This window comes from Podarcis gaigeae (genome assembly GCF_964106915.1).
Source record: "Podarcis gaigeae genome assembly, chromosome: 2".
Lineage (NCBI taxonomy): Eukaryota > Metazoa > Chordata > Lepidosauria > Squamata > Lacertidae > Podarcis > Podarcis gaigeae.
In genome coordinates this window covers 92,819,894-92,832,561 of record NC_139679.1, presented here as the reverse complement: position 1 = coordinate 92,832,561, position 12,668 = coordinate 92,819,894, and the positions used below count along the sequence as shown (strand labels likewise).

General features: G+C 42.0%; 1 long non-coding RNA gene across 1 annotated transcript in view; it reads right to left on the bottom strand.

The window, feature by feature from the left end:
• LOC310838108 overlaps nt 1–12,668 on the bottom strand; it is a 46,156-nt gene that overhangs the window by 17,754 nt on the left and 15,734 nt on the right. The window contains exons 4-5 of the long non-coding RNA XR_014560674.1: nt 7,180–7,347; nt 3,092–3,149 (exon numbers count right to left, since the gene is read on the bottom strand). This is a non-coding gene — a long non-coding RNA (uncharacterized lncRNA). The remainder of the gene's footprint in view (nt 1–3,091; nt 3,150–7,179; nt 7,348–12,668) is intronic.

The window sequence follows — 12,668 nt, the reverse complement described above, 5'->3', positions numbered from 1 at the left end:
TTTACACCTTCTGGAAAACTAGTGGCCTTTTGTGTCATTCATTCAACTCTGAACCCTACATTGTGGATTTTAGTTGCAATGCTGGTCACTACTCATAATCATCACATGTGAGAATATAAACTCTGAATTTATCACAATTGTTTCTCTTTCCAGTTACATTCTCAATCATGCCTATAATGAAGCGTTAGAGTTACCATACTGGCTGGGGATGGTACGAGTTGTTGTCATCTCAACATCAAACATCTGGGGACCTAAGGGTTGGGGAAAGCTGATGTATGTTGTTGTTGTTGTTTAGTCGTTTAGTCGTGTCCGACTCTTCGTGACCCCATGGACCAGAGAACGCCAGGCACCTCTGTCCTCCACTGGCTCCCGCAGTTTGGTCAAACTCATGCTGGTAACCTCGAAAACACTATCCAACCATCTCGTCCTCTGCCGTCCCCTTCTCCTTGTGCCCTCCATCTTTACCAACATCAGGGTCTTCTCCAGGGAGTCTTCTCTTCTCATGAGGTGGCCAAAGTACTGGAGCCTCAGCTTCACAATCTGTCCTTCCAGTGAGCACTCAGGGTTGATTTCCTTCAGTATGGAGAGGTTTGATCTTCTTGCAGTCCATGGGACTCTCAAGAGTCTCCTCCAGCACCATAATTCAAAAGCATCAATTCTTCGGCGATCAGCCTTCTTTATGGTCCAGCTCTCACTTCCATACATCACTACTGGGAAAACCATAGCTTTAACTATACAAACCTTTGTTGGCAAGGTGATGTCTCTACTTCTCAAGATGCTGTCCAGGTTTGCCATCGCCTTTCTCCCAAGAAGCAGGCGTCTTTTAATTTCGTGGCTGCTGTCACCATCTGCAGTGATCATTGAGCCCAAGAAAGTAAAATCTCTCACTACCTCCATTTCTTCCCCTTCTATTTGCCAGGAGGTGATGGGGCCAGTGGCCATGATCTTCGTTTTTTTGATGTTGAGCTTCAGACCATATTTTGCGCTCTCCTCTTTCACCATCATTAAAAGGTTCTTTAATTCCTCCTCACTTTCTGCCATCAAGGTTGTGTCATCTGCATATCTGAGGTTGTTGATATTTCTTCCGGCAATCTTAATTCCGGCTAGGGATTCATCCAGCCCAGCCTTTCGCATGATGAATTCTGCATATAAGTTAAATAAGCAGGGAGACAAAATACAGCCTTGTCGTACTCCTTTCCCAATTTTGAACCAATCAGTTGTTCCATATCCAGTTCTAACTGTAGCTTCTTGTCCCACATAGAGATTTCTCAGGAGACAGATGAGGTGATCTGGCACTCCCATTTATTTAAGAACTTGCCATAGTTTGCCGTGGTCGACACAGTCAAAGGCTTTTGCATAGTCAATGAAGCAGAAGTAGATGTCTTTCTGGAACTCTCTAGCTTTCTCCATAATCCAGCGCATGTTTGCAATTTGGTCTCTGGTTCCTCTGCCTCTTCTAAATCCAGCTTGCACTTCTGGGAGTTCTCAGTCCACATACTGCTTGAGCCTTCCTTGTAGAATTTTAAGCATAACCTTGCTAGCATGTGAAATGAGTGCAATTGTGCGGTAGTTGGAGCATTCTTTGGCACTGCCCTTCTTTGGGATTGGGATGTAGACTGATCTTCTCCAATCTTCTGGCCACTGCTGAGTTTTCCAAACTTGCTGGCATATTGAGTGTAGCACCTTAACAGCATCATCTTTTAAAATTTTAAATAGTTCAGCTGGAATACCATCACTTCCACTGGCCTTGTTATTTGCAGTGCTTTCTAAGGCCCATTTGACTTCACTTTCCAGGATGTCTGGCTCAAGGTCAGCAACCACACTACCTGGGGTATACGAGACATCCATTTCTTTCTGGTATAATTCCTCTGTGTATTCTTGCCACCTCTTCTTGATGTCTTCTGCTTCTGTTAGGTCCTTTCCACTTTTGTCCTTTATTATGGAAATCTTTGTATGAAATGTTCCTTTCATATCTCCAATTTTCTTGAACAGATCTCTGGTTCTTCCCATTCTATTGCTTTCCTCTATTTCTTTGCATTGCTCGTTTAAGAAGGTCTCTCCTTGCTATTCTTTGGAAATCTGCATTCAATTTCCTGTATCTTTCACCATCTCCCTCGCATTTTGCTTGCCTTTTCTCCCCCGCTATTTGTAAGGCCTCATTGGACAGCCACTTTGCTTTCTTGCATTTCCTTTTCATTGGGATGGTTTTCGTTGCTGCCTCCTGTATAATGTTACGAGCCTCCATCCATAGTTCTTCAGGCATTCTGTCCACCAAATCTAAATCCTTAAACCTGTTCCTCACTTCCACTGTGTATTCATAAGGGATTTGACTTAGATTGTATCTTACCAGCCCAGTGGTTTTTCCTACTTTCTTCAGTTTAAGCTTGAATTTTGCTATAAGAAGCTGATGATCTGAGCCACAGTCAGCTCCAGGTCTTGTTTTTGCTGACTGTATAGAGCTTCTCCATCTTTGGCTGCAGAGAATATACTCAATCTGATTTCGATGCTGCCCATCTGGTGATGTCCATGTGTAGAGTCGTCTCTTGTGTTGTTGGAAAAGCGTGTTTGTGATGACCAGCTTGTTCTCTTGACAGAACTCTATTAGCCTTTGCCCTGCTTCGTTTTGATCTCCAAGGCCAAACTTGCCAGTTGTTCCTTTTATCTCTTGACTCCCTACTTTAGCAATCCAATCCCCTATAATGAGAAGAACATCCTTCTTTGGTGTCACTTCTATAAGGTCTTGTAAGTCTTCATAGAATTGGTCAATTTCAGTTTCTTCAGCACAAGTAGTTGGTGCATAAACTTGGATTACTGTGATGTTAAAAGATCTGCCTTGGATTCGTATCGAGATCATTCTATCATTTTTGAGATTGCATCCCAGTACAGCTTTCGCCACTCTTTCGTTGACTATGAGGGCTACTCCATTTCTTTTACGGGTTTCTTGCCCACAGTAGTAGATATGATGGTCATCCGAACTGAATTCACCCATTCCCGTCCATCTCTAAAAATTTCTATGGGTGATTATAGCTAAAACAAAACATGTTGTTCCAAGCTAGGAATCTTCATGTGTTTGTGTTTGCAGATTTTTTACCTGTGTGGGCTGCTCAACTTATTTTCATATAGTGTCTCAAGCACAGGCTGATTGGGATCTGTTAAAACAAATGGGAATAATGAGCTTTTTATGAATGTTCAGAACTCTTGCACAACTGAGCAGTATACTCTTTCCAATGGACATCTCTTCATGAGCATTATCACAGAATTTCTCTTACACCAAAACTTGTATATATTTTAAAAATCCTCTTAAGTAATAGTCATGGAAAAACAAAATTGTTGTTTGGTGAATAGGAAGAATGCTGCAGGATGTTTTGGATCTCACCAATGATTGTGACTAGGCAAGGAGAAATATTTGTAAATGCTTCACAACTGTACAACTGTTGCAACATAATTTTATTCCTGTTTACTCAGAGAAATCCCACTGTGTTTAATAGGTCATCCTCCCGGGTGAGCGTTCTCAGAACTGCAGCCTAAATGTGAATTGAGTACTGAAGTTCCCATTATTCCAAAATGGGAAGAATCAGTACATGTAAAATTTTAAGTACTGTAATAAAACTTTTACTTCTTTTCAATCCATTATAAGTCAGTTAGTTTGTAATTAAAAATTAAATCTGTCAAATACTGAATTTGCAAAGAATTTATTACTTTATATATTGCAAAGCTTCAACATTTTTCTTTTAAAGGAAAGCAGCTTGGCATTTATAGGTACAGTCATTAAGTCAGATGTTTCAGTTGAGAACTCAGGTATGGGTAATACTGCAAATCCAGTAGTTTTACTTACAGAAAGTTTAAATAGCAAATTATCTCCCCTGGATGTACGGTATTTCCATTGCATTAACCGGTGAACTGCATGTGGTTAAGAACGGCTAGTTAAGCCAACAAATAAAAACTATGGTTCCTTTCATCAATGGACTGAAGGCATGACGGCACTTGCAACATCAGACTTTGTTTGAATAAATATGCTTACATGTGAAACAAGTTTATACAGACTATAGGTGGTTATTAATAATTATATATGTATTAGCATATATAAGAATCATAGAACTATAGACTTGGAAGGGACACTAAGGATCATCTAGTCCAGCCTCCTGCAATGCAGGAATATGCAGCTGTCCCATACAGGGATCAAACCTGCAACCTTGGCATTATGGCCACCATGCTTGTATACAATAGCATATATTGCACTTTCTTCTTTTCTCTTTTTTCACCTTATTTTATGCAACTGAAAAAACTGTAAAATACTAATAAAAAAGCCAACAAGCCCTAATGAATCAACAACCAAAGTTAAAAAACTACCTGGCAATTGCAGTCAAGGCAGATTTGCAGTCAAGGACTTACAACTATATGAAGTCTGTCACAATATATCCTTCATAAAACAAATTTGGGGATAATTTCTCTGTTTCATCAAGACATCATCTTTTTCCCAACCTCTATTCAGGAGACATGAGCCTTATTCTCCCTTTGTTCCAACCTAATCATGCCTTGTGGCAAAGCTATTGTTTGGATTCCTGTGGGCCTAAAAAGGGAAACCACTGGTAAACACATATAGGACCCCACAACTAAATGAAGACTTTTCTTTGCACTCACTACCCATGGTGAGAAAGGAAAAATCCCACCAACACTATAGATATTTTCCCCATCCTATGCTTTAGTAAAACTACTTCAGTAAAAAAAAGCCATTAAGAGGAATTCCCAAGTAGAACCATGTTTGTATTTTGCTTGTGGCTTTTGTTTCCCCACCCCCACCATGCAGCCGTCTCCTTACACTGTATTTTTTCTTTCAAGGCAACTCACAGCTTAGATTATAGCTCTTCATCGTGGCCTAGAAAAAAAAAAGTTAAACCTTGTTCTCTCAAAGGGTGCCTTAGCCACCAGGAAGAACTTTCTGACAGTAAGAGCTGTTCAACAGTGGAATGGACTCCCTCAGGAAGCTATGGACTCTTCCTTGGAGGTTTTTAAGCAGAGGTTAAATGGCCATCTGGCATGAATTGTTGCGATTCCTGTATTGCAGGGGGTTGAACTAGATGACTATCAGGATCCTTTACAATTCTATGATTGCAAATCATAAGGAATAACCATGTGACCGCCAGTGCAGAGTAAATCCCTGAGGAAGAGTCGCCTTCTACCCACCCACCACTGGTTGTCTTGGTAGTAACTGTGCTCTGATCTCTTTTTCCCTCCTCTCCAACTAATTTCTCTCTTGCCTCTCTAGTGCTTCAGTCAACTATGCATCCCCAGGGAATGTATGGCTGCATGCATTCTGCATACACTTTTGGCTTCTTCCTCTAACCCAGCCTTCCTTACACTGGGGTCCTGCAGATGATGTTTGATTATATTGCCCATCACTCCTGACTATTGACTATGCTAGATGGGCCTGACAGGAGTTGGTGTCTAAAACATCTGGAAGGCATCAGGTTGGGAAAAACTGCTCCAACCTGATTCCTTACCCATCTGTTGGCCTACTTTCGATTGTCATCCTGTATTCTTATTTGGCAATGGTTGCCTTGCTCCTTCTCTGCCTTCCTGTCACTCATATGCTGCTGCTTCTCATCAGGTTTTTCATCTCTTACTCTCTCTAGAGGCTTAACCAAAATATTGCTAGCTCCACTAAATGCTCACCATTTTTGTGCTGTGGCACACCATGGCTCACAATTAAAGGGCTAAGTGTGTGTTTCGTGGATGTGTGTGTAGTCCTATACATGTGGAAACAAGGACAAGTGGTAACAGAAGGTGCTTATTCTTTGTAGATTTGCTATAGTCTTATATTACACTTCATTTTCTTTCTAAAACAAGATCTGAAACCTGATTATTGGAGGAAACTTTATTTAAAAACCAAAAAAGTTACATCTACTAATCTGATTCATTGGCTAAAGAGGTTATTCAGCTATTACCTGCTGGCTTAATCTAGACTCTAATGACGCTTTGTATTGACCGGTACAGCTTTGATTAAGTGTAACATAAATCCTGTTAGATGACAAATACAAACATTTTAAATAAAGAAATCAAAACTAGCAGTAGTTGTAATACTAAAACTAAGAAGCCATAACACAGGGCATCTCTGTGTGTGCAGCTGCTGTACAGAAGTTTTGTCTGTTAATAAGCTCCCCACCCCCACCCTGCATACACACCCCTTTGCTGTCTTTCTGTATTTTAAGAGCTTGACACTTGCACATGATGATGTATAAATGACTGATGGGCCCTGTAGACCATCTATTCCAACCCCCATGTCCGATGCCTGAAATCCAGCACTAGGGCATCCCTTCAGACCTCAGAAGAAGGCAAATCCACCACTCTGCTAGTTAAGTGGTTCCATTGCTGAACTGCTCTTAACATCAAGCAGTTTCTTTTAGTCTCTTTATTGTTTCTAAACTTTTTGTTTAATTGTTTTTCCAATTCTTATATTTTTTTACAAACAATATTGAGAAGGGGAGAAAACTGAATGAACAAATTCAGTTTGTGTAAGGTAAAGGTAAAGGTACCCCTGCCCGTACGGGCCAGTCGTGTCCGACTCTGGGGTTGCGCGCCCATCTCGCTTAAGAGGCCGGGGGCCAGCGCTGTCCGAAGACACTTCCGGGTGACATGGCCAGCGTGACAAGCTGCATCTGGAAAGCCAGCCCAGCACACGGAAACGCCGTTTACCTTCCCGCTAATAAGCAGTCCCTATTTATCTACTTGCACCCGGGGGTGCTTTTGAACTGCTAGGTTGGCAGACGCTGGGACCGAGCAACGGGAGCGCACCCCGCCACGGGGATTCGAACCGCTGACCTGACGATCGGCAAGTCCTAGGCGCTGAGGTTTTACCCACAGCGCCACCCAAAAGGGAGCCTTGAATGATACTTTTGTCGGAAAAGTTATAATGTAGTTCCCAGCAACAGTTCAAGTTGTCTATAACATGATCAAGTTCAAGTGTCATAATTGGATTTTCAAACTGTCCTTTGGGTTTCTGAATAGAGGAACCATATTTAGAGTACTTAACCTTTTGAAGATATTGCTTAGGATCGTCTCACAGATGCCAACATCACATTTGTAATTCAGTGGCTAGAAACAGTATGTGACCTCTCCTCTGCAGATTGAATGAAGTTAAAGTAAATGCATTCTAATGCAAAGAATGGCCGCTTACCGTACCTCATTGGTGGGCGGTGGTTGCGGCCTGGTGCAGCGCCTTCACTGCTGCTTGGATGTACAGCATGTCCCCCTCAGCCACCATGGAGGCTCATGGGTTCCCGCCAAACCCACTGATTCAAATGAGCCAATCCGTGGCCGCCTTAGTGGGGTGTGGATTGATGAATGGACCTGAGGGAGAAATGCTTCACTCAGGTCCGCTTGGCAACTGTAATTCCCAGCCAATCCTACCCTCCTCATCCAGTCAGGCAAGAGCGTCACCCACCCTTCTCCCTGCCTTCGTTTTAGTTGTTTGCTGTTTTAATCAATTCCTTTTCAGGCTTTGCTGTGGTTTTTTGACAGTCATCATATTCAGGGCTGGGAAGGATTTTTCTCTGTTCTGCAGGTTTCGCCTTCCCCATAGCACTAGTCACAGCTTTGGCAGTTTAGGCCTTGGGTAGAATCCTATAGTCTTTCATACATTTATCCCTGTGACAGTGATAACAGGGTACCACATTAGAGGGGTCTGGAGGGAAGTCTTTGTCCAAAGAGTCAGTTGTGCAGGGCTGGTGGGCTTCCCGCAGCATTTGGGGGCCATCTGCGTAAACCTACGTTTTGCTATGGATCCACCCCTGAGCAGACCCTGTCATGCCTCAGATACACGCCCAATGCCTATGCCAAGGCTTCCTACAAATTCTAAAAACAATAAAACCTTTCCTACAGACATAGTTAATAGTTCACAAAAGAATGGGTCACATCTCACAAAAAGCTTCTTAATAAAAAAATATGGGTGTCTAAACATCCTGACGCTTGGTGCCTAATTCTAGTTGGTAATTGATTCCAGATGGCTGGAAGAATTTAGTGCATCCTGAAGAGTATGTAACCAGAGGTACCACTGTACTCTCTTCATTTCCCCTTATCAGGAACACAGTTGCTGGGCAGAGATATATGTGGCGAGGCGATTGCTTAGGTGACCTCAGAAGTACTACCAGAATTACTGGGGCCAAGTGCACAGTATATGGATTGGGCCCTCTGCTGTACTCACAAAAGAATAACTTGCATTGAAATTGCATTTATGGCCCCCTTTGCAGGTGGGAGTTAAAGCCCCAAAAGTAAATCAGGGGCCGCACAGAATAAGGTGTCTGAAAGACAGAATGCCTCTTGGCAGCCGTTGTCCCAATTTGTTAAGTTATTAAGCTGTTCTATGTACAGTGGAACCTCGGGTTACATACGCTTCAGGTTACAGACTCCACTAACCCAGAAATATTACCTCGGGTTAAGAACTTTGCTTCAGGATGAGAACAGAAATCATGCTCCGGCGGCGCGGCAGCAGCGGGAGGCCCCATTAGCTAAAGTAGTGTTTCCGGTTAAGAACAGTTTCAGGTTAAGAACGGACCTACGGAACGAATTAAGTACTTAACCTGAGGTACCACTGTATATCCTGTTTTTCCACCAAGAAGCTTGAGAGAGCATAAAGAATTCTTTCCCCCTGCCTGCTTTAAGTTGAGCTAAGAGAGAATGACCTCCTCAGTGAGCTTCCTGGCTAAGAAGGGAACGTAAATGTGGATCTCCCTAGTCCAGCTCTAACCACTATATAACACTGCCTCTCAAGTATATCATTTTTCATCTTCCATATTATACTTGCAGCTGAATCTGTGATCTGCCTTGATAGGAAGTTGTAAAGCAATGTTTTTGAGCTGAATAATTGATGCTTTTGAATTATGGTGCTGGAGGAGACTCTTGAGAGTCCCATGACTGCAAGAAGATCAAACCTATCCATTCTTAAGGAAATCAGCCCTGAGTGCTCACTGGAAGGACAGGTCCTGAAGCTGAGACTCCAATACTTTGGCCACCTCATGAGAAGAGAAGACTCCCTGGAAAAGACCCTGATGTTGGGAAAGATGGAGGGCACAAGGAGAAGGGGACGACAGAGGACGAGATGGTTGGATAGTGTTCTCGAAGCTACCAGCATGAGTCTGACCAAACTGCGGGAGGCAGTGAAAGACAGGAGTGCCTGGCGTGCTCTGGTCCATGGGGTCACGAAGAGTTGGACACGACTAAACAACAACAACAACAAATATCCATCCATTGTTGGTCTGCAACAGCTCTTGCACACATGCAAATAATAAATTGGCTATCATCTTCTAATAACCAACAAACAAGGATGATTTTGTGGTGAGGGTGGCTTTTAATAAAGTACACTATAATGTAGGGACCTGATCCCCTCTACTGCGGCAGCGGGGTTCTCTAGGTATGCTGCCCCTAACAGAAGACTTTGTGCCAAAGCAGAAAATATGAGCAACAAAGGTAAAATGTGCTTAGGAAAATATGTACCGGTAGTTACATAGGCAGAGGCAGAGTACACCTATTGTACTCACTACAGGAAAAAGAACTGCTGACACATCTGATCTGGGGGGAATTCCTTTCCACTCCCATTCCTTTACACCTAAAGCATGGGGGTGGGGGAACATCATACAATAAAAGAGTTTTTAAAATTAGTGGCATCAATTCATTACTTTCAACTGAAAATTATTGAACATTAGGCATGTCTCACTGGATAAAAGGGGATAAAAGTGATATGGGTCAAAACAGATTCCTGCCTTATTGTTCTCTAAAGCTCCAAAAATTTATATGGACTGGGTTCCTGTGTCTAATATAGTTGCATAAACCGCCATATCTTGCCATACTTCTATAACTATTCAACAACAGAGTGCCATATTAACTGAACCAAACTTCTTCATTTCTATTTAAGCTACTAATGTTGCAGTCCTATGCTCTTACTTCAGAGTAAGTCCCACTGAACCCAGAGATACTTACGTCTGAATACATAGGATTTGTTGAAAGATGGAAAGAATACTCCAGTATATGTTACTTCTAAAAGTTCTCATCCGCCATCTTTCACCATTGGTTTGCGTATATGAATAATCACATTCATGTTCTCCTTTTGTGAAATACCTCACTAGTATACTATCAATTCACTTTATCAACACACAACAGTGACCACCTAGAAACAGTCCTTTTCCTTTCCCAGAGTACGACTACCTGCACTATAAGAGATAAAGGCTTCCTCAAAACCAATATATCATGCCTTTTGTGCTTTGGAAGTTTTCAAGTAGAAGGCTTTCAATATTTTGGTATGCTGTGTCCAAATGCTACAAGTTCCAAAGTGATTCCTATGCCTCTATAACAACCTTCCCCAAACTGGTGCTTTCCAGATGTTTTGGACTGCAACTCCAAAACTGGCTGGGACAGATGGAAGCTGTAGTCTAAAATATCTGGAAAACAGCAGGTTGGGAAAAACTGTGCAATAGAATTAGCATGGGTGCCAGAGCTTGTAAGAGTGGATGCTGATCAAAAAGCCCACCTTAGCTGTTTCTTCCACTAAAGCCCTCGCAGTATGATTTGTTCTCCTACACCTGGAGTGGTATTGCCATGTTTTACCACACTCAATTTCTTTTGGGGTTGATTTATTTTTTGTTTTGAATGAGCGTCAAAGATAAGCAAAAAAAAAAATGTCTCCGTCCCCCTCCACTAACCTCAGCTGATTTGTTTTTGAGCAACCATCTAAGATGCTGGAAAACCCCTGTAAAATACTTTTGCTTTAATCAGAAAGTACCAAAAACTCCACCAGTTTTGCATTGCAAAGCAGTGGGTAAAGATTTGAGTCAGGCATCATGTCTGTGGCTTTTGTGGGTGGGTGTCTCTCAAAATGACTGTTATCCTCTATCAAAAGGGAAATCTGCATGTCATGTCTGAATAAGACTAGTTAAATCTATGGTAACAAATACCGTCTCATCAATTCACACAAATGATTGACCACATGCCCCTGTTGCCTTCCAGGCTACTAGCCCTAGACACTAAGCACGAAGTGCACAGCAAGTGACATAAAAGAACAGAAAAAGTAAATGTCAACAGAGTTTTAGAAATGTAATCTAATGCTACCTATGTGCTTTTCAATGGACAGGAGATGTACTAAAATGTGTTTATGAGAAATACTTGTTATCTGCTCTAAACTTTATTATTTTCTCATAATAATAAACATGTACACAGAATATACAATAGTGACCCTAATCTGTAATAGTTTTGAGTCCTTGACATGGTTATCATGCTAAAACCTCGAAGCATCAGCCAGGCAACCTGGAAAGTTTTGAAATTATTATGCAACCTATGCCAACCTTGTGCCCTTCAGACATTTTTTAATACAGTTCCCACCGATCCCAGTCATCACAGCCACTCGGAGTCTTGGACAATGAGCTATAGGTCAAAACATCTGAAGGACTCTAGCTTGATTACTGTAATTCAGCTACTAGACTGATTGATGCAAACAGATTTTTCCCATTTATAGTATAAGCTGCTTTTGCTTTATTCCTCTTGTCATGTTTCGATAAAGCCTAATATTCAAACTCTTCTACATGAATAGCAAAAAGGAATATGAACTTCCTTATGCACATGTGTTACCTAGTCAATTTGCTCCTGTGAATGTTAAAAGTAGTGCTTGGGCTTCTTTTCCCATAATGCCTTTGTTCAACACAGATAATTGTGTTATGAGTTTTGTGGGGGTTAGGCTGAATGCCCGAGCCCCCTTCTAATTCTTGGAGTAGCCAAGCTAGCTTCCTGGTGAGGTCATGGGCCATTAAGGGAACAAAGAAAGGGGCTCTGTGCAAGATGGGAAATAGGTGGGGTCCCCTCTCTCAACTCGCTGGTGGTTAGAAGAACAAAGGCAGAGTTGAGAGCAGAGAGTTGTGTGATGTGAGCTAGAAGCAAAGCATCAAGATGGGAAGCCAGAGAGTCAAGCAATGTTTGATTTCTGTTTGAATCTAAGGGTGTAGCTATGGGGAAAGCAAGGCACTCTTGGGGTGCTGATGCTGTGAAACCCTCCATCATAGGCTCAGACTGCATATGTATGTAAATAAACCATATATCCTAAGTGTGTAAATAAACCATATATCCTAAGAAAACCACTATGCCTCATTCCAAAAAGGAAACATGGACCCAGGGTAAGCACCTGGAATATTGCACTGCTTTTATATTGGGGTGGCGTGCAACAATACAGCTACTTGTAGAGACTACAACTTGGGTGTCAAGACCAAGGATCATATCACACCATTCCCAAATGAATTCGTCTACCATCTGAGGTCATCTAGTGAGGCCTTTTGCACATCGTTTTGCCTCCTGAGATACAGTGGAAGGGTGGTCCTTATGAGTGAACCTAATCTGCTGTGGAGTCCACTACATGGAACTCTTCACCCAGGGATGTTAGACCAGCTCCTTCTTTATTGATATCCCATCACTGCTTGAATACGTTTCCAGTGATCTTTTTTATATGACTGATGCATACACACACACACACACACACACACACACATATCCTGGCTCTTTTTAAATGTTTCATTGTTTCCTCATATTTTAGTGATCTGCTTTTTTATTTGATGCTATTTACTGTTGTTTTAGGGACGCGGGTGACGCTGTGGTCTAAACCACAGAGCCTAGGACTTGCTGATCAGAAGATTGGT